The sequence below is a fragment of the Bombina bombina genome, chromosome 1 (assembly GCF_027579735.1).
Source record: "Bombina bombina isolate aBomBom1 chromosome 1, aBomBom1.pri, whole genome shotgun sequence".
Lineage (NCBI taxonomy): Eukaryota > Metazoa > Chordata > Amphibia > Anura > Bombinatoridae > Bombina > Bombina bombina.
This window is the reverse complement of record NC_069499.1, coordinates 767,032,270-767,053,979: the sequence shown is the minus strand read 5'-3', so window position 1 is coordinate 767,053,979 and position 21,710 is coordinate 767,032,270.

Here is a 21,710-nt window from a genome sequence, read left to right as displayed (position 1 = left end):
TTTTCTACTTAATACACTTCTATGTTTTACACATACCGGAGTTGGTCTGTGCACCTACACTAACCTTTGGATTTCCCTCCAGACGGGCAGAAGGCTTCATCCAGGCGGCATCTTCTATCGTCATCCATCCGGATGGTAAGTAAAAATGGTAAGTAGTTATTGGTGTTGTTAAACTTTTTTTTTAATTCTTGCACATACTGTACATACTGTTACTTGTAAATACATTTTGTTATTATATCATTTATGTATGTGTCCGTATCTCTTAAAAGTTAGTTTAAAGGGACACTGAACCCAAATTTTTTCTTTTGTGATTCAGATAGAGCATGCGATTTTAGGCAACTCTCTAATTTACTCCTATTATCAATTTTTCTTCGTTCTCTTGCTATCTTTATTTGAAAAATAAGGCATCTAAGGTTTTTATTTGGTTCAGGGCTCTGGACAGCACTTTTTTATTGGTGGATGAATTTATCCACCAATCAGCAAGAACAACCCAGGTTGTTCACCAAAAATGGGCCGGCATCTAAACTTACATTCTTGCATTTCAAATAAAGATACCAAGAGAATGAAGAAAATTTGATAATAGGAGTAAATTAGAAAGTTGCTTAAAATGTCATGCTCTATCTGAATCATGAAAGAAAAAAATTGGGTTCAGTGTCCCTTTAACCTCCTGTTTGCAAGTACAACTCAATTACTGCGAAATAATGTAGGTTTAAAAAGTGTGTCACCAACATGAAAAGTTTGGAAAGCTCTGCCTTAATGACAATGTAGTGTTACGGACTGTTCCAGAATGTTTTCCCAAGTTTGTTTCAGATGTTTGTGCTTATTACTTGCTGTGGTTAGATGCCTTAGTTATTCTCCACAAAAATTTTTTTTAAGATCTCTTCCCTGCTAAGAAAGCACACCATGTTATCAAGGCATGTACATTAAAATTAAATTGCCAGAATGGTTAGTGATTATTCTACAAGGCATCAGACTATGACAGACAGCAGTTGGGAAAACTCTTTACACATTTCTTTCTTTCTTACACCTTTCTTCTGTACTGTATACATTCAGGGCACATATAGCCTTTCTCAATACACCAATTCAGAGCAGAAAGTTATTATAACACCTCTCACTACACATGGAAAAAAACTGTCATGAAATATAGATTTACAGTTCAGAAGAAATTGCAGAGTCAAGGATATGCTTCAAATTTGTAACTCAAATGAAGGCTATAATCTTAAAACTTGTGCTGTTGATTAAACTCATGAGAGGAGCCCACATAAACCAATGTTTATAATAATGAATATCAGTCCAGTAAATGATAACTGTATATAGAGTAGTGTTAGTACATAGAGAGACCTCTGGCAGGGGGCATAATATATATACAGTATATATTTAATGCACATAGAAGTGCAACTTTCAGCTTATAAACAGCATCAGAATAACATAAGTGTGCTAGCTGGATATCCCCCTCAATATACCTCCGGGTCTGTCTCTCACCTCTCTGATTGCCGGGCTGGTCCCACACCTGCAGTATAACTCCTACAGCTGGAATGCTCCAGGCTCCTCCGATATACGGTGTAGCAACTTTACTACTATGAGCTAGTTCTCCTCCAGATGCCAAAGGTGGGCGTATCTCGGGTGAGTGCTACACCGGCCAATCTGCTGCAAACTCTTCGGTACTACTTCGGGCAGGTTCTCCTCCAGACGCCCCAGGTGGGTGTGTGTCGGGTGTGTGCTATGCCGGCCAATCCGCTGAAATCTCCTTTGGTTAGTGCGATGTGGTAAGCCAAAACTTGGCTGTTCAGCCGGCTATCAGTGACATAAATACCCAATAATGTAACCGAGAAATTCCTCAAGTACGAAGAGCACTCAAATATGTTGGATAGGAAACCCAATCAACGTCAGCTCCGGGTGGTTTGGTGGGCTCAAAAAACTCTCACGGATAGTGGCAAGGGTGGATAAATGCTCTATGCTCGACAAATAAGCATAATACACAAAAGAGCAGAGCAATATCTATTTAGATAAAACATATATATATGCTCTGCTCTTTTGTTTATTTTGAAATATAGATTCACTGATAATGCCAGTTATCTGGAAAGCACAGTGTGGCAATATTTTTTTGCATTGCATTGTAGCCATCTCACCTGGGCTTGATGATCTAAAGCTCTCTGCTCAGGTGAGATGATCTTAAATGATCCCCCAGCACTGAGAGATACTTAGTGAAATTCTTAAAAGGCAGAAGAGAAGGGTAATGGAGAACACCTTAGAGTGATATAAAGTTTGTATCAATTAGAAATTAAACTGAACTATTTTCACTACAATTGTACTTGCTTTTGCCTATAGTTAAGTATATATTACTTTTATGACAGTTAAATACGTTTATTGTGAAGTTTGAGCACTCTTCACCTGCATAAAATAAAAAATCAGTAAGACCAGCTTGTTTAAAATACTTACAGCATACCACAAGACTTGTGAGACAGCTTCAGACATACCCTGGGAACTTCCCTGTTCAACCCAGGGAACACCCCTGTCCCTCCCACTTTCTGAAGTTGTGTTTTATTTTCCAATAGAGAAAATACCAAGTGCAATGTAAGTTGTAAAGGATACACAGAAATATAAGTATGATCCTAATTTATAAAATTAGCACAGAAACCTTTAAAATATAATCAGAATTTGTAAAAAAAAAATGTATTAAAATAGAAAATAGAAAGTGCAAAGCTTGTATGTAATAATACTGAAAGGACCAAATGTGAAGGCTAAAGTAATATAAAATGCAATGCACAAAGTGTAAGTGTAACAAAACTCTCATATCATGCAGTGCTATATTGCTCTGGGCTTGTCTCTCCTTCACATACAGAACTAAGATATATTTATGTTTACAATAAGACAAAAAAAATATTAATTTATATACAATAGTTAAAAGAATAATGCATCATACATAAGAATGCATACTATTTTTTAAAATGTAGATACATGCACCCCCTAAAGCTGTCTTAGCTTAATCACCTAATTAACCCCAATACAGGTATGGGGGTGGTTAGGAGATTAAGGCCTACTGCATACTTAACATCAATAATCACCTAATCAACCCTCATACAGGTATGGAGAGTGGTTAGGAGATTAAGGCCTACTAAATGATAAACATCAATAATCACCTAATCAACCCCATGCTGGTAGTGGTTAGGTGATTAAAGCCTAAACCGCCACCTCCCAACGTAAACTAGAACTACACTAACACCTAACTCCCCTCTAAACTAAAGTTAAAAGAAAATAAAAAAAATCTAAGTTAGAGAAAGTAATAAACTACAGTATCTAAAATAAAAACTCACCATTATACCTAACACTAATCTACATGCCCCATAAAATAAATTAAAACACCCAAAACAAAAACAAAATAAACCCTAACACTAAAATAAATTACAATAGCCATTAATATGGCCTTTTGTAGGGCATTTCCCTAAAGATATATTATTTTACAAATAATATAAAATACAAAACTCCCCCTTTACAATACAAGTAACACTCCACCCCAATATAACAAAATCTATCTAAAAAAAAAACTATCCTAAAAAAATAAAAGTTAAAATAAAAAAAAAAACATATTCTTAAAATAAAAAAACACCCCAAAAAAGTCCTAACTAGCCCCAAAAGTTGTCCTCACTGTACGAACCTCCGGATCCTCTTTATCCGACCTTGGGCCTTCTTTGTCCCGGCTCCTGGTGACAACAGCTCATTGATCTTTTAATCACCTGTCACTTGAGCCTTGCCAAAAGATCTGCCAGCAGCTGATCATATATGATAGAACTCTTTATTCCCCTTCTAGAACCCATAGTGAGGTTTATCCAATCTGCATTATGAAAGAAAAATATTATATTTCTTGTTTTTTTATAATGTGCATAAAAACATCTAAAAAATAATTTTTTTTTTAGCATTTTTAAAAAAGGGGTAAATAATCAATCAATTAATGCGAGATAGATTTAACTGAAGGTAGAACAATAGGTGATTAGATTACTTTATTAGATTACCTTATTCTTGATCCTGAAATTGATGGGAATTTCCAAAAAATTATCAGTTTTGCTGATTCATCTTTAAAATAAACCTGTTGCTATCAGTTTTGCTTATGAGATAAAACAGACGGGCTGTGAAATCTGTGAAAATATAAATTAAAGGGGAGTGCATCATTTTCTATAATGGACCTCAATCTGTAAATAGCATCTCCTTTAACCAAAATCTAAATCCCCTTATATTCACTCATGTGTTTAAAGGGACAATAAAGCCAACATAAACTTTAGTGATTCAGATATAGAGGCCTACTTATCAAGCCGTCAACTATGCTGCATTCGCCGGCACCAATACGCTCGCCTGACATCGCCTAACATCGCAGCCGCTGATCTGAATACGCTCTCCATATTTAATAAAAAAGCTGTCAAAAAGCCGCGCACCAATTGCGCTATTTGACTTTTTCACAGCTTTATTTGTACCCTGTCACTAAACAACGCCACTATACTAAACTGTTTAATCCCTATCTGGCCGCTCCCGGACCCCGCCGTAACTAAATAAAGTTATTAACCCCATGCCGCTGCTCCCGGAGCCCACCGCCACTCTAATAAACTTATTAAACCCTATTCCGCAGCTCCCGGATCCCACCGCCACCTCCTTTATGTTATTACCCCTAATATTCCGCCCTCTACACCGCCACCACCTACATTATGTTATTAACCCCTAATCTGCTGCCCCCTACACCGCCGCCACCTACATTATGTTATTAACCCCTATCCAGCCCCCCCCGGAGCCCACCACAACGAAATAAAGTTATTAATCCCTAAACCACCAGCCCCCCACATCGCCATAAACTAAATTAACCTATTAACCCCTAAACCTAACAACCCGCTAACTTTATATTAAATATTAACTCATCCCTATCTTATAATAAATTTAAACTTACCTTTAGAATTAAATTAAACTATATTAAACTATTAATTAATCTACCCTAACTATTATACTACAATTACATTAAACTATATTAAACTATATTAAATTAATAATTAACCTACCCTAACTATTATACTAAAATTAAATTAAACTATATTAAACTAATAATTAACCTACCCAAACTGGTATACTAAAATTACAGTAAACTACAAATTAAATTAACTATATTATATATTTAAAAACCTAACCCTACTCAAATAATTTAATTTTACAATTAAAAATTACAAAGTTACACAAAACTAACAACTAAGTTACAAAAAATAACAAACACTAAGTTACAAAAAAAAAATAAACACTAAGTTACACAAAATAAAAAAGAAATGATCAAAGATTTAAACAAATTACACCTAATCTAAGAGCCCTATGAAAATAAAAAGCCCCCCCCCCCAAAATAAAAAAAAAACCTGACCTACATAAACTACAAATAGCCCTTAAAAGGGTCTTTTGTGGGGCCTTCCCCCAAATAAATCAGCTCTTTTTCCTGTAAATAAAAAATACAAATACCCCCCCAACAGTAAAACCCACCACCCACACAACCAACCCCCCAAATAAAAACCTAACTAAAAAAACCTAAGCTCCCCATTGCCCTGAAAATGGCATTTAGCTCTATTGCAGCCAAAATCCCTAACCTAAAACTAAAACCCACCCAATAAACCCTTAAAAAATCCAATCAGCCAATAGAATGTGAGCTCAATCCTATTGGCTGATTGGATCTGCCAATAGGATGAAAGCTCAATCCTATTGGCTGATTGCAACAGCCAATAGGATTTTTTCAACCTTAATTCCGATTGGCTGATAGAATTCTATCAGCCAATCGGAATCTAAGGGATGCCATCTTGGATGACATCATTTAAAGGAACCTTCATTCGGGAAGAAGACGTCGTAAGAAGAGGATGCTCCGCGTCGGATGTCTGGAAGATGGAGCCGCTCCGCGCCGGATGGATTAAGATAGAAGATGCCGTCTGGGGGAAGACTTCTGCGGGCTTGGATGAAGACTTCGGCTGCTTAGATGAAGACTTCTGCCGGCTTCTTGGAGGATGGATGTCGCATCTTCAGAACTGTAAGTGGATCTTCAGAGGTTAGTGTTAGGATTTCTTAAGGGTTTATTGGGTGGGTTTTAGTTTTAGATTAGGGTTTGGACTGCAATAGAGCTAAATTCCCTTTTAAGGGCAATGCTCATCCAAATGCCCTTTTCAGGGCAATGGGGAGCTTAGGTTTTTTAGTTAGGTTTTTATTTGGGGGGGTGGTTGTGTGGGTGGTGGGTTTTATTGTTGGGGGGTATTTGTATTTTTTATTTACAGGTAAAAGAGCTGATTTCTTTGGGGCAATGCCCGCAAAAGGCCCTTTTAAGGACTATTTGTAGTTTATTGTACGTTACGTTTTTTTTTATTTTGGGGGGGCGTTTTTATTTTCATAGGGCTCTAAGATTAGGTGTAATTAGTTTAAATCTTTGATAATTTCTTTTTTATTTTGTGTAACTTAGTGTTTATTTTTTTTGTAACTTAGTGTTTGTTATTTTTTTTAACTTAGTTGTTAGTTTTGTGTAACTTTGTAATTTTCAATTGTAGAATTAAATTATTTGAGTAGGGTTAGGTTTTTAAATATATAATATAGTTAATTTAATTTGTAGTTTATTGTAATTTAGTATAACAGTTAGGGTAGGTTAATTATTAGTTTAATATAGTTTAATTTAATTTTAGTATAATAGGGTAGATTAATTATTAGTTTAATATAGTTTAATGTAATTTAAGTATAACAGTTAGGGTAGATTAATTATTAATTTAATATAGTTTAATATAGTTTAATTTAAATCTAAAGATAAATTTAATTTTATTATAAGATAGGAATGAGTTAATATTTAATATAAAGTTAGCGGGTTGTTAGGTTTAGGGGTTAATAGTTTAATTTAGTTTATGGCGATGTGGGGGGCTGGCGGTTTAGGGGTTAATACATTTATTTAGTTGCGGAGTGGTCCGGGAGTGGTGGGATAGGGGTTAATAACTTTATGTAGGTGTAGGTGGCGGTGGCGGCAGTGGCGGGGCAGCAGATTAGGGGTTAATAAGTATAATGTAGATGGCGGCGGTGTAGGGGGTTGCAGATTAGGGGTTAATAAGTATAATGTAGGTGGTGGCGGTGTCGGGGCAGCAGATTAGGCGTTGATAAGTATAATGTAGGTGGCGGCATGGCGGGTGTTTAGACTCGGGGGTTATGTTAAGGTGTTAGGTGTAAACATAACTTTTATTCTACCATAGGAATCAATGGGTTATTGGGCAGCAGCGAACATGAGCTTTCGCTGCTTTCAGACTCCCATTGATTCCTATGGCATCAGCCGCCTCCAGGGCGGTGGATTGAAAACCAGGTACACTGGGCCGGAATAGTGGCAAGCGTACCTGGTAGGAATTTGTTAACTAGCAAAAGTAGTCAGATAGTGCCGAATTTGTATTCGGAATATCTGTAATGACGTAAGCATCAATCTGTGTCGGACTGAGACCGGCGGATCGTATGTTACGTCACAAATTTCAACTTTTGCCGGTCTGTAGGCTTTGATAACTAAGGGGAATCAAGCTCTCCACAATTACACTGCGGAATTCCAGCGTATTTGCGGTTGACGGCTTGATAAATAGGCCTCTTAGCATGCAAATTTAACCAGATTTCCAATTTACTTATTTTACAAAAATGTGTTTTGCTTCTTTTGATATCCTTTGTTAAAAGTAAACCTAGGTAGGCTGATGAGAACTTAGGAGTGGCACATGCTTATAGCAGTCTATGGCAGCAGTGTTTGTAACTATGTATAACATTGCTGTAAACAATGTTGCAAACACTGCTTCCAGGTGGCGAAAGACACATGCACGCTCCTGAACTCACCTAGGATTACTCTTTAACAAAAGATACCAAGAGAACAAAGCAAAATTGATCATTTAAGCAAATTGGAAAGTTGCTTACACTCTAACACCTAGATTATGAGTTTTGCGTTAGAGGCTATGCAGTGCTAACGAGCAGTTTTTTCTCACCGCTCACTTACCTGCAGCGCTGGTATTACAGGTTTTTACAAACCCGGCGTTAAAAGGCAAGAAGTGAGCGTTGAGCAAAATTTTGCTCCTTACCGCAGTCCAATACCAGCGCTGCTTAAGTCAGCGGTGAGCTGGTCGTACGTGCTTGTGCACGATTTCCCCATAGGAATCAACGGGGAGAGCCAGCTGAGAAAAAGTCTAACACCTGCAAAAAAGCAGCGTAAAACTCACTAGCGCAGCCCCGTTGATTCCTATGGGGAAACACAATTTATATTTACACCTAACACGAACCCCGAGTCTAAACACCCCTAATCTTACACTTATTATCCCCTAATCTGCCGCCCCCTACATCGCCGACACCTTCATTATATTTATTAACCCCTAATCTGCCGCTCCGGACACCACCACCACCTACATTATACTTTTGAAGCCCTAATCTGCTGCCCCCAACATCGCAGACACCTACATTATATTTATTAGCCCCTAATCTGCTGCCCCCAATGTCGCCGCAACCTACCTACACTTATTAACCCCTAATCTGCCGCCCCCAACGTCGCTGCCACTATAATAAACATATTAACCCCTAAACTGCCGCACTCCCACCTCGCAAACATTAGTTAAATATTATTAACTCCTAATCTGCCGTCCCTAACATCGCCGCCACCTACCTACATTTATTAACCCCTAATCTGCCGCCCCAACGTTGCCGCCACTATACTAAATGTATTAACCCCTAAACCTAAGTCTAACTCTAACCCTTACACCCCCTAACTTAAATATAATTACAATAAATATAAAGAAAACTTACTATTAATAACTAAATAATTCCTATTTAGAACTAAATACTTACCTATAAAATAAACCCTAAGCTAGCTACAATATAACTAATACTTACATTGTAGCTATCTTAGGGTTTATTTTTATTTTACAGGCAAGTTTGTATTTATTTTAACTAGGTAGAATAGTTACTAAATAGTTATTAACTATTTAATAACTACCTAGCTAAAATAAATACAAATTGACCTGTAAAATAAAACCTAACCTAAGTTACACTAACACCTAACACTACACTATAATTAAATAAATTAACTAAATTAACAACAATTAAATAAATTAAATTAAATTAGCTTAAGTACAAAAAAAACAACACTAAATTACAGAAAATAATAAACAAATTACAAGATTTTTAAACTAATTACACCTAATCTAATAGCCCTATCAAAATAAAAAAAAGCCCACCCAAAATAAAAATAAACCCTAGCCTAAACTAAACTATCAATAGCCCTTAAAAGGGCCTTTTTGCAGGGCATTGCCCCAAAGAAATCAGCTCTATTACCTGTAAAAAAAAATACAAACAACCCCCCAACAGTAAAACCCACCACCCACACAACCAACCCCTTAAATAAAATACTATCTAAAAAAAACTAAGCTCCCCATTGCCCTGAAAAGGGCATTTGGATGGGCATTGCCCTTAAAAGGGCAGTTAGGTCTTTTGTGGCCCAAAGTCCCTAACCCAAAAATAAAACCCACCCAATACACCCTTAAAAAACCTAACACTAACCCCCTGAAGATCAACTTACAGTTCTGGAGACTGGACATCCATCCTCAAGGAAGCAGCAGAAGTCTTCATCCAACCGGGCCAAAGTCCTCAACGAAGCCGGGAAAAGTCTTCATCCAAGCCAGGTGAAGTGGTCCACCAGACGGGCAGAATTCTATCAGCCAATCGGAATTAAGGTAGAAAAAATCCTATTGGCTGATGCAATCAGCCAATAGGATTGAAGGTCAATCCTATTGGCTGATCCAATCAGCCAATAGGATTGAGCTTGCATTCTATTGGTTGATTGGAACAGTCAATAGAATGCGAGCTCAATCCTATTGGCTAATTGCATCAGCATTTTTTTACCCTAATTCCGATTGGCTGATAGAATTTTATCAGCCAATCAGAATCTAAGGGACGCCATCTTGGATGACGTCACTTAAAGGAACCTTCATTCGTCTTTAGTCGTCGGAAGAAGAGGATGCTCCGCGTTGGATGTCTTGAAGATGGAGCCGCTCCGTGTCGGATTTAATGAAGATAGAAGATGCCATCTGGATGAAGACTTCTGCCCGTCTGGAAGACCACTTCGCCCGGCTTGGATTAAGACTTCTGCCGCTTCCTTGAGGATGGATGTCCGGTCTTCAGAACTGTAAGTCGATCTTCAGGGGGTTAGTGTTAGGTTTTTTTAAGGGTGTATTGGATGGGTTTTATTTTTAGGTTAGGGACTTTGGGCCGCAAAGAGCTATCTGCCCTTTTAAGGGCAATGCCCATCCAAATGCCCTTTTCAGGGCAATGGGGAGCTTAGGTTTTTTTAGATAGTATTTTATTTGGGGGGTTGGTTGTGTGGGTGGTGGGTTTTACTGTTGGGTTAAATAGGAATTATTTAGTTATTAATAGTAAGTTTTCTTTAGATTTATTGTAATTATATTTAAGTTAGGGTTGTTAGGGTTAGGGTTAGACTTAGGTTTAGGGGTTAATACATTTAGTATAGTGGTGGCGACGTTGGGGCAGCAGATTAGGGGTTTATAAATGTAGGTAGGTGGCGGCGATGTTAGGGACGGCAGATTAGGGGTTAATAATATTTAACTAATGTTTGCGAGGCGGGAGTGCGGCGGTTTAGGGGTTAATATGTTTGTTATAGTGGCAGCGACGTTGGGGGCAGCAGATTAGGGGTTAATAAGTGTAGGTAGGTTGCGGCGACATTGGGGGCGGCAGATTAGGGGTTAGTAAATATAATGTAGGTGTCGGTGATTTTGGGGGCAGCAGATTAGGGGTTCATAAATATAATGTAGGTGGCGGCAGTGTCCGGAGCGGCAGATTAGGGGTTAAAAATTTTATTTTAGTGTTTGCGATGCTGGAGGGCCTTGGTTTAGGGCTTAATAGGTAGTTTATGGGTGTTAGTGTACTTTTTAGCATTTAAGTTTACGGCGTTGTACCATAAAACTCTTAACTACTAACTTTAAAATGCGTTAGGACTCTTTACAGGGTAGGGTGTACATCTCACTTTTTGGCCTCCCAGGACAGACTCGTAATACCGGCGCTATGGAAGTCCCATAGATAAAAGACTTTACGAAGTTTACGTAAGTCGTTTTGCGGTAAGGCCAAAGAAGTGTGCAGTGACCCTACACCTTCAAGACTCGTAATAGCAGCGGGCGTAAAAAAAGCAGCGTTAGGACCTCGTAACGCTGCTTTTTTACCCTAACGCACAACTCGTAATCTAGCCGAAAGTAAGATTAATTTTTACTTTACTGTCCCTTTATGGAAAATCACAGTAAATTGTATAGCTATGCTGAGGAAATTAATGAAAACCCTGTAGATACGGAAAAATATTAATTGGGGGTATTTAATACGACTAACTCCTGAATTGACAGAGCCTCATCTTTTAAATGGATTTAATAATTATCTATGATTGAAAATCACTAGCAATAATATACACAAGCAGGTTAAAACTGCCAAGCTTGCTTCAGATTTAAAAAAAAAAAAAGAGAGAGAAATTATATACTTTTTTCAGATACCATTTGTTAGATGAGCTAATGGAGGCTCATGGGAATTTTACCATTAATTGAAGGTTTATCTAGATCCAAGCAATAAGGGTTATTGGAGGTATTTCAATGATGACTCATACCAGACATTTACAATTCATATTTTATAGCTTCCCAAAAATACTGTAGAGAAAAGAAAGAAAGAGAGAGAGAGAGAGAGAGAGAGAGATATAAAGAGACTAAGGGGCATATTTAACAATGTGCGAGCGGACATGATACGAAGTAGTGTATCATGTCCGCTGCACATCGCTGCAGCATGCGCTGTCGGCATTGATCATTACACAAGCAGTTCTTGTGAACTGCTGGTGCAATGCCGCCCCCTGCAGATTTGCTAGCAGGGGGTGTCAATCAACCTGATCATATTCGATCGGGTTGATTTCTGAGCAGGCGGACAAGTTATGGAGCAGCGGTCTTTAGACTTCTGCTTCATAGAAAGAAAGAAAACAAAACAAACAACTGGTAACAACAATATGGCAAAGTAGAAACATTTTCCAACACAGGGCGTATTCATTAATGTTGTTAACCATGAGTAGTAAAGCATTAAACCATTCAAATGAAGTGATATCAGCTTCAGTTTTCACCTGGTTTACATTACTTCCTATTCTGCTTTACCGTCTTTCAGCTATGAAAAACTCAGTAGGTGATAGGAAAAAGCTGTCCCATGTACCGTTTAACAACGCCTGTGGTTTTTAGGAGGCTTTGCTACATTTTAGGTGCAAGTTGCTTAGCAATAGTTGGCTGATGATTTAAAAACCCTTGTAGCATATGTAGACTTCGCCTCTGATTGACTACTTTCAGGTAGATTCCAGTGGTGTTGGCAGTTTGTAGTAAGTGATTCAGAGGTATTTGTAATATTATTATAATACATTGCATCACTGCATCTCTCCCTTTAACTCTCTATTTTTTTTTTATTTTGCAAAATAAACTTTATTAAATGTTAGGGGAAAAAAAATCATGTACAGTAAAATTAATATTAGCCATTTCATGTAAGTCTCCTACTAGAGCTATATTATATTCCTATGAGAAGGATAAAATAAATTACTGTTTATTCTAGTAAATCCAGGAATGATTAGATTTCTGGTTTGATTATGAAGGATTGAATGTGCACTTTATTTTAGCAATGATAGCTATCCAGTTTAAATTGATTGAGAGAACTGTCTGAAATGGAGGTTGGAGACATTTAATATTATATGACAATATCTGCCAGATGGTTAACAAACTACATTTGTTAAATTACAGTTTAATAAATACAGTAAATTAAAGATCTGACTGCTATTTTTAAACAGTATAAAATATTGTTATATTAATTTAATTAATGCTAATTTAAGAGGATGTATAGGGGTGTTCTTCGGTTTTCTTACACACGGCTAGATTTAGAGTTTTGTCGGTAACGACCCGCGTAGCTAACGCTGGCTTTTTTCTGGCCGCACCTTTAAAATAACTCTGGTATTGAGAGTCCACAGAATGGCTGCGTTAGGCTCCAAAAAAGGAGCGTAGAGCATATTTAACGCCACTGCAACTCTCGATACCAGAGTTGCTTACGGACACGGCCAGCCTCAAAAACGTGCTCGTGCACGATTCCCCCATAGAAAACAATGGGGCTGTTTGAGCTGAAAAAAAACACCTGCAAAAAAGCCGCGTTCAGATCCTAACGCAGCTCCATTGTTTGCTATGGGGAAACACTTCCTACGTCTGCACCTAACACTCTAACATGTACCCCGAGTCTAAACACCCCTAACCTTACACTTATTAACCCCTAATCTGCCGACCCCGCTATCGCTGACCCCTGCATATTATTATTAACCCCTAATCTGCCGCTCCGTAAACCGCCGCTACTTACATTATCCCTATGTACCCCTAATCTGCTGCCCCTAACACCGCCGACCCCTATATTATATTTATTAACCCCTAATCTGCCCCCTCAACGTCGCCTCCACCTGCCTACACTTATTAACCCCTAATCTGCCGAGCGGACCGCACCGCTACTATAATAAAGTTATTAACCCCTAATCCGCCTCACTAACCCTATAATAAATAGTATTAACCCCTAATCTGCCCTCCCTAACATCACAGACACCTAACTTCAAACATTAACCCCTAATCTGCCGACTGGAGCTCACCGCTATTCTAATAAATGTATTAACCCCTAAAGCTAAGTCTAACCCTAACACTAACACCCCCCTAAGTTAAATATAATTTAAATCTAAAGAAATTAATTAACTCTTATTAAATAAATTATTCCTATTTAAAGCTAAATACTTACCTGTAAAATAAATCCTAATATAGCTACAATATAAATTATAATTATATTATAGCTATTTTAGGATTTATATTTATTTTACAGGTAACTTTGTATTTATTTTAACCAGGTACAATAGCTGTTAAATAGTTAAGAACTATTTAATAGCTAAAATAGTTAAAATAATTACAAAATTACCTGTAAAATAAATCCTAACCTAAGTTACAATTAAACCTAACACTACACTATCAATAAATTAATTAAATAAAATACCTACAATTACCTACAATTACACCTAACACTAGACTATCAATAAATAAATTAAATACAATATCTACAAATAAATACAATGAAATAAACTAACTAAAGTATAAAAAATAAAAAAGAACTAAGTTACAAAAATAAAAAAATATTTACAAACATAAGAAAAATATTACAACAATTTTAAACTAATTACACCTACTCTAAGCCCCCTAATAAAATAACAAAGCCCCCCAAAATAAAAAATGCCCTACCCTATTCTAAATTACAAAAGTTCAAAGCTCTTTTACCTTACCAGCCCTGAACAGGGCCCTTTGCGGGGCATGCCCCAAGAAATTCAGCTCTTTTTCCTGTAAAAAAACACATACAATACCCCCCGCCAACATTACAACCCACCACCCACATACCCCTAATCTAACCCAAAACCCCCTTAAATAAACCTAACACTAAGCCCCTGAAGATCTTCCTACCTTATCTTCACCATACCAGGTTCACTGATCGATCCAGAAGAGCTCCTCCGATGTCCTGATCCAAGCCCAAGCAGGGGGCTGAAGATGTCCATGATCCGGCTGAAGTCATCATCCAAGCGGGAGCTGAAGAGGTCCATGATCCGATCAGCCAATCGGATTGAACTTGATTCTGATTGGCTGATTCCATCAGCCAATCAGAATTTTCCTACCTTAATTCCGATTGGCTGATAGAATCCTATCAGCCAATCAGAATTCGAGGGACGCCATCTTGGATGACGTCCCTTAAAGGAGCCTTCATTCGTCGGTAGTCCGTCGGGCCAGCAGGATGTTCCGCGTCGGAGGTCTCCAAGATGGATCCGGAAGAAAGAAGATTGAAGATGCCGTTGATAGAAGACTTCAGCCGGATCATGGACCTCTTCAGCTCCCGCTTGGATGATGACTTCAGCCGGATCATGGACCTCTTCAGCTCCCGCTTGGATGATGACTTCAGCCGGATCATGGACATCTTCAGCCCCCTGCTTGGGCTTGGATCAGGACATCGGAGGAGCTCTTCTGGATCGATCGGTGAACCTGGTATGGTGAAGATAAGGTAGGAAGATCTTCAGGGGCTTAGTGTTAGGTTTATTTAAGGGGGGTTTGGGTTAGATTAGGGGTATGTGGGTGGTGGGTTGTAATGTTGGGGGGGGGGTATTGTATGTGTTTTTTTTACAGGAAAAAGAGCTGAATTTCTTGGGGCATGCTCCGCAAAGGGCCCTGTTCAGGGCTGGTAAGGTAAAAGAGCTTTGAACTTTTGTAATTTAGAATAGGGTAGGGCATTTTTTATTTTGGGGGCTTTGTTATTTTATTAGGGGGCTTAGAGTAGGTGTAATTAGTTTAAAATTGTTGTAATATTTTTCTAATGTTTGTAAATATTTTTTTATTTTTTGTAACTTAGTTCTTTTTTATTTTTTGTACTTTAGTTAGTTTATTTCATTGTATTTATTTGTAGATATTGTATTTAATTCATTTATTGATAGTGTAGTGTTAGGTTTAATTGTAGGTAATTGTAGGTATTTTATTTAATTAATTTATTGATAGTGTAGTGTTAGGTTTAATTGTAACTTAGGTTAGGATTTATTTTACAGGTAATTTTGAAATTATTTTAACTATTTTAGCTATTAAATAGTTCTTAACTATTTAATAGCTATTGTACCTGGTTAAAATAAATACAAAGTTACCTGTAAAATAAATATAAATCCTAAAATAGCTATAATATAATTATGATTTATATTTTAGCTATATTAGGGTTTATTTTACAGGTAAGTATTTAGTTTTAAATAGGAATAATTTATTTAATAAGAGTTAATTTATTTAGTTAGATTTAAATTATATTTAACTTAGGGGGGTGTTAGTGTTAGGGTTAGACTTAGCTTTAGGGGTTAATACATTTATTAGAATAGCGGCGAGATTCGGTCGGCAGATTAGGGGTTAATAATTGAAGTTAGGTGTCGGCGATGTTAGGGAGGGCAGATTAGGGGTTAATAAATATAATATAGGGGTCGGCGGTGTTAGGGGCAGCAGATTAGGGGTACATAGCTATAATGTAGGTGGCGGCGGTGTGCGGACGGCAGATTAGGGGTTAATAAGTGTAGGTAGCTGGCGGCGACGTTGTGGGAGCAGGTTAGGGGTTAATAAATATAATATAGGGGTCGGCGATGTTAGGGCAGCAGATTAGGGGTACATAGCTATAATGTAGCTGGCGGCGGCGTGCGGACGGCAGATTAGGGGTTAATAAGTGTAGGTAGCTGGCGGCGACGTTGTGGGGGGCAGATTAGGGGTTAATAAATATAATATAGGGGTCGGCGGTGTTAGGGGCAGCAGATTAGGGGTACATAAGGATAACGTAGGTGGCGGTCGGCAGATTAGGGGTTAAAAAAATTTAATTGAGTGTGGGGGGGCCTCGGTTTAGGGGTACATAGGTAGTTTATGGGTGTTAGTGTACTTTAGAGCACAGTAGTTAAGAGCTTTATAAACCGGCGTTAGCCCAAAAAGCTCTTAACTACTGACTTTTTTCTGCGGCTGGAGTTTTGTCGTTAGATTTCTAACGCTCACTTCAGCCACGACTCTAAATACCGGAGTTAGAAAGATCCCATTGAAAAGATAGGATACGCAATTGACGTAAGGGGATCTGCGGTATGGAAAAGTCGCGGCTGAAAAGTGAGCGTTAGACCCTTTTTTGAATGACTCCAAATACCGGCGGTAGCCTAAAACCAGCGTTAGGAGCCTCTAACGCTGGTTTTCACGGCTACCGCCAAACTCCAAATCTAGGCCACAGTGCGGAGGACAAACGTATATATATATATATATATATATATATATATATATATATATATATATATATATATATGCATTTACAGACATATATACACATTTAAACACATAAATACATATGTAGACATATAGGGGCCCATTTATTAAACATCTATCTGACATGATCCGCTCAGTGGATCATGTCCGACAGACATTGCTGAATGCCGACAACATAAGCGGTCGGCATTTAGCATTGCACAAGCAGTTCTGGTGCAATACCGCCCCCTGCAGCTTCTTAACTGCTGTTTCTGGCAAGCCTGAAGGCTCGCGCGGAAACAAGGGAATCAAGGGCCATTCGACCCTTGATAATTCGGCCCCATACAGTAATTTCCAAAAATATTGTCACCCCTGCATTTCAGTCAGATAATGCACAACTTCACCCAGAAAATTGTTGAGGATTTGAGAACAAAAATTGTGGAAAAGCATGGACAATCTCAAGATTACAAATCCATCTTCAGAGATCATAATGTTCCTGTGTCCACTGTGCGCAAAATTGTCAAGAAGTTTACAGCCCATGGCACTGTAGCTAATCTGCCTGGACGTGGACTTAAGACGAAAGAGAAATATTGATCAAAGATTGCAACAAAGGATTGTTCGAATGGTGGATAAAGAACCTTGGTCAACTTCTAGACAAATTCAAGCTGATCTTCAGACGCAGGGTACAAATGTGTCAGCTTGCACTATACATCGACATCTAAACAAAAAGAGATGCTATGGTGGGAAACCCAGGAGGACCCCACTGCTGACAGAGAAAAATAAACAAAAGTCAGAATGGAGTTTGCCAAAACTTACCTGAGGAAGTCAAAATCCTTTTGGGAGAATGTGCTGTGGACAGTCTAAACAAATTACAGCTTTTTTGTAAGGCTCAGAATTCTACTGTTTTCAGAAAAAGAAACAAGGCTTTTAAATAAAAGAATACAGTCCCTACAGTCAAACATTGTGGGAGGTTCACTGTTGTTTTGGGGTTGCTTTGCTGCTTCAGGCACAGGATGTCTTGACTGTGTGCATGGCATTATGAAATCTGAAGACTACCAAATTCTGTATTGCAATTTAGGGCCCAGTGTCAGAAAGATGGGTCTCCGTCAGAGGTCATGGGTCTTACAGCAGGACAATGACCCAAAGCACACGTCTAAAAGCATCCAGAAATGGTTTAAGACAATGTGCTGGAGAGTACTGAACTGGCCAGCAATGAGTGCAGATCTCAATCCCATAGAGAACATTTGGAGAGATCGCAAAACAACAGTTGGGAAAATGAACCCTTCCAATCCAAAAGAGACCTGGAGCAGTTGGCAAAAGAAGAGTGGTCTAAAATTCCAGTAGAGAGGTGTAAGAAACTCATTGATGGTTACAGGAAGCGATTGATTTCAGTTATTTTTTCCAAGGGGTGTGCTACCAAATATTAAATTGAGAGTGCCAATAATTTTGTCCAGTCCATTTTTGGAGTTTTGAGTTGAATGTGTCAGAGTTGGCTTTTTTTATCTCCATATATATACAGTTGCATGAAGCATGTCTGGTCTGCAAGTTTTATGATCCTGCAAGATCCCTTACATGATTCATTAAAGGTAAATGTTCCATTAAAAGCTCTGGAACTCAATAAGGGACATTCACTAGATTGTCCTGAAGAAGGTGAGACAATTACAAGTCTATATAGCACACAATGAAATGCAGGCTATATTCTGTTTAGATTTCCTACTTCTATTGTATTTTATGAACCTGAACAATGTTGCATTTTGAAACATGATTGTATAGCCGTGAATGAGCTACAAGATTTATATATTTATATACAAATGCTTCCTTAGAAAGTAGATGCACCTTTCACTTTTTAATTTAAATATGCATTTGCAAGCTTATATACATATTTATAACATTAGCTTTGCAATTCTGTAGGACTTTTTTATGCTTTTTAATTGATTTTTTTTTTCTGAAGAGATGTGTGTGTACTGAGAGCAAGTTGTTAGCTCTATAAAGTACCACAGCTGTCTCCTTTTATTATTACAAAGTTCAGTTTGGGAAGAAGTGTTGTAGACTGAACACCTTTGAATGTACAACATTGTGAACGCTCACCAAAAATCTGCAATATCTTACAAAAAACCCCAGCTAGGGAGTACAGAGCATTAGTTCCACTTTGGGGGCCTTTTTTAAAATGAGGTTTCTGTTATGTAGATTGCGCAGCAACAACTTGGTCTTCTTTACTCACTTTTCTTTTGGGATAGTTGTTCATAGGAAAGTCCTACAGTCTACGTGGCTGGTAAATAGTTGCTTTCCTTAATTTTTATCCCACCTTGTGGACTCCACTGCTTGGGTATTAGACCTCAGGAGTAATTTCTTGTGGACTCTCACCACCTTATGAAAACAATATGTATGTCTACTTGATGAATTAATTTTTTTCATAGTGGCGACAGTCCACAGGACCCATCCTTTTATATTTTTCCAATTAGCAGTAGTTTTAGTATGCACCTCATTTACCCAGCTTTGTCCTTTCTTAGTTCTCAATATTTTTTTCTTTTTCTCTGCTATACATTAGACTGTGGGATACCAGAGAGGTTATATGGATTAAAAGCTTATGAATTTTTGTGTATCGTTGCCTCCTCCTAGTGGCCAGGAGTTCAGTCCCAGAAGTAATGGCTCGTGGACTCCACCACCATGAAAGAAATTAATTTATCAGTTGTTACTAGTGTGCCCAAGATTATTACTCGAACAATAAAATATAACTTTTAACTTGTAATATGAGTGCAAAAATAGAAGCAAGATTGATTTAACTTGATGGATGTTAACAAACAACAATATTTTTGCACTTGTAATCTAGCCCTAAAAAGACTATGAGTTTTTTCTCTCGTGTCTAGTATTTTTTCCCCTGACTGGTAAACCACAGTGATATTTCCTTGCATATCTATGCTGCCTAAAAATATCAGATACATTATCTAAACTATTTAAAGCAATGCATCAAAACTAGATGTGAATACAAGTAAAATGCAAGTGCTTAAATTTTTTATTGTATTTGCTTCAAAGTTTTTAGCAGCATCATATGCAACCATTTATCCTTGCAATCCTCTCTTTCCATAGAAGCCCTAACAAGGAGATTTTTTAATAAATACAAAAAACAAGTACAGTAACTAAGGACTAAGGACAGTAACAGTTCTGTTTAAAATGTAGTTGTTTTAAGCAGCACCATGGACAGCAACACATCAATTCATATGTACAGCCCCACAATAGAATCTATTCAAATACATTAGATGAACTGGACAGTTCTTTGCATACGGCTAGATTACGAGTTTTGCGGTAAGAGCTGCTCGGTACTAACTTGCAAGTTATAGTCACCGCTCACCTCCCTATAGCGCTGCTATTACAGGTTTTCATAAAACCGGCGTTAGCAGGCAATATTGCAGCGTAAAGCAAAATTGAGCTCCATACCGCACTCCAATACCAGCGCTGCTGTGAGCTGGTTTTACGTGCTCGTGCACGATTTCCCCATAGACATCAATGGGGAGAGACGGCTAAAAAAAAGCCTAACACCTGCAATAAAGGAGCGTAAAGCTCCGTAATGCAGCCCCATTGATTCCTATGGGGAAAGAAAAAGTTATGTTTACACCTAACACCCTAACATAAACCCCGAGTCTAAACACCCCTAATCTGCTGCCCCCGACATTGCCGACATCTACATTACACTTATTAACCCCTAATCTGCCGCCCCCGACACCGCCGACACCTACATACAGTTATTAACCCCTAATCTGCTGCCCCCGACATCGCAGACACCTACATTACACTTATTAAAACCTAATCTGCCGCCCCCGACATCGCGACACCTACATTACACTTATTAACCCCTTATCTGCCGCCCCCGACATCGCCGCCACCTACCTACACTTATTAACCCCTAATCTGCCACCCCCAATGTCGCCGCCACCTACCTACACTTTTTAACCCCTAATCTGCCGCCCCCAATGTCGCCGCCACCTACATTACACTTATTAACCCCTAATCTGCCGCCCCCGACACTGCCGCCACCTACATTACACTTATTACCCCTAATCTGCCGCCCCCGACATTGCTGCCACCTACATTAAACTTTTTAACCCCTAATCTGCCACCCCAACATCGCCGCCACCTACCTACACTTATTAACCCCTAATCTGCCGCCCCCAACATTGCCGCCACTATACTAAAGTTATTAACCCCTAAACCTAACCCTAACCCTAACACCCACTAACTTTAATGTAATTAAAATAAATCTAAATAAAACCTACTATTAATAACTAAATAATTCCTATTTAAAACTAAATACTTACCTGTAAAATAAACCCTAAGATAGCTACAATATAACTAATAGTTACATTGTAGCTATCTTAGGTTTATTTTTATTTCACAGCTAAGTTTGTATTTATTTTAACTAGGTAGACTAGTTAGTAAATAGTTATTAACTATTTATTAACTACCTAGTTAAAATAAATACAAATTTACCTGTAAAATAAAACCTAACCTGTCTTACACTAACACCTAACATTACACTACAATTAAATAAATTACATTTATTAAATACAATTAACTAAATTACAAAATAAAAACACTAAATTACACAAAATAAAAAATAAAAAATCAAATATTTAAACTACTTACACCTAATCTAATATCCCTATCGAAATAAAAAAGCCCACCCAAAATAAAAAAACCCTAGCCTACACTAAACTGCCAATAGCCTTTAAAAGGGCCTTTTGTGGGGCATTGCCCCAAAGAAATCAGCTCTTTTACCTGTAAAAAAAATACAAACAACCCAATCAGCCAATAGGATTGAGCTCGCATTCTATTGGCTGTTTGGAACAGCCA